Genomic DNA, 1,792 nt, shown 5'->3' with positions numbered 1-1,792 from the left:
GGGGTAATCGGGATGGGTGTGTCAGAGACAGTGCGATTGGCACAGGACAGAGCAGAGTTTAGGGCTGTTGTACATAGGGTCGTTATGAGTCGCAAATGACTCGATGGCACATAAGAACAACAACAGTAACAATGACTGGCTCATCTACTACCTCATGCAGGAGGAGTTTAAAGGCCTATTGTCATTTAAAGGAAGCTCTGGTATCCTAGTGACAAGGAGCTGCACTGCCATCCCAAAGATGCATGGTTCAAATCCACCCACTTCCCACAGGAGAAAGATGGACAATCTCCTATCTTGTGTTTTACTGCTTCTGAAAAACCACCGGAGGGTCAGCTGTGGACCCTTTCTGACCCAACGGTACACAACAACAATGACAATATTGTCACTTAAGCAGCCAGTACACTTGTCCACCGCCTCTACTAGCACCTCCTCAATTCACCTCCCTCACACCAGGCAACCTCAGCCTTGGCCTTTAGGGTGCTCCTTTGGTGCCTTGAATGTCTGTGTCTCCAGAAAACTGTAGTTGTAGTTGTTGTTGTTGTGTGTCATTGAGTGAGAACTAACTCACAGCTGACCTTCCAGTGGGTTTGCAGAGGCAGTTAATCACACGGGAGGAGACTGCCCATCTTTTTCCCTCGAAGCAGCTGGTGGATTTGAACCGCGTGTCTTTGGGTTGGCAGCGCAGCCCCTTATAACTAGGCCACCAGTTGTTGTGGTTATGTGCCATCGAGTTACTTGCGACTCATAGCGACCCTATGTACAACAGCCCTAAACTCTGCTCTGTCCTGTGCCAATTTCACTGTCTCTGACACCCCTATCCCGATTACCCCAGTCACTGAATCAACCCACCTCATAGAGGGCCTTCCCCTCCTGGACCATCCCTCCACCCTCCCAAGCATGATGTCCCTCTCCAAGGACCGGTCTCCAGTACCTACCCCAAGTACTGAAACAAAGCCCCTGTCCAAACACCTGACACGGCCATCGAAGCATCTTTTTCTTAACTTTCAGTATAAAATCAGTTCAAAAATGCAAGTCAGGCTCATTGATCTTTTACTGGGCCCACGACAGCACTACGTGAAAATTCCAATCGCTCTTTCCTTGCTCCCACTGATGAAAACTGACTGTGGTGAGATTTGTCTTCCCCCTCCCTTTTTTCCATTTCTACTCTTTCTATACTTGAGGGATCACACAGTCTGCCTTGACCCACGGAGGCTCTCAAATACAAAACGGTTCGTTTTAACTTGCACGACTGGCGGTGGAAACCGCCATGGCTAATACACACTGCACACAGCGGCGCCTCAGAGGCCTTCACACAAACACCTTCGCCTTGAACTCCAATTACCGCCCTCGCCTCCCACTCTCCCGCCCACCGACCTTTCTGGGCCATTGGAGAAATTCTGAGGTGTGTGGATGCAGAAGCTGAGGGGTTTAGAAGTTCTTATCTCTGTGACTCAGAACTGACTCCACTGCACCCAACAACAACAGGGTCTTGATTTGGTTCTTTGCCTTCGTAGAAAAAACCAATTTTGAAAAGGGCAAGATTCATCGTCTTCCTAAGAGACACCAGCTACGGGCCCTCTGAGCACAGAGGGTGTGGGGAGCGGGCGAGGCGGCAAGAGGAGCTGTTTTTCCTGTTGCTAGTAAAAAGGAAACAGTGGGAAGTGGGGTGTGCGGCTGTCAGCAGGCGGGGCGCCCCCGGCCGCCCCGCCTCCCACCCTGGAGGCCAGCTCGCGCCCGCCCGGCACTCTAGTTCCAGCGGCCACCGGCCGAGCCGCAGCCCCGCCAGCCGCGT

Source organism: Elephantulus edwardii, unplaced genomic scaffold (assembly GCF_000299155.1).
Source record: "Elephantulus edwardii isolate Elephantulus edwardi_28Jun2011 unplaced genomic scaffold, EleEdw1.0 scaffold00045, whole genome shotgun sequence".
In the NCBI taxonomy this organism is placed as follows: Eukaryota; Metazoa; Chordata; class Mammalia; order Macroscelidea; family Macroscelididae; genus Elephantulus; species Elephantulus edwardii.
Note: the sequence above shows the minus strand (reverse complement) of the source record.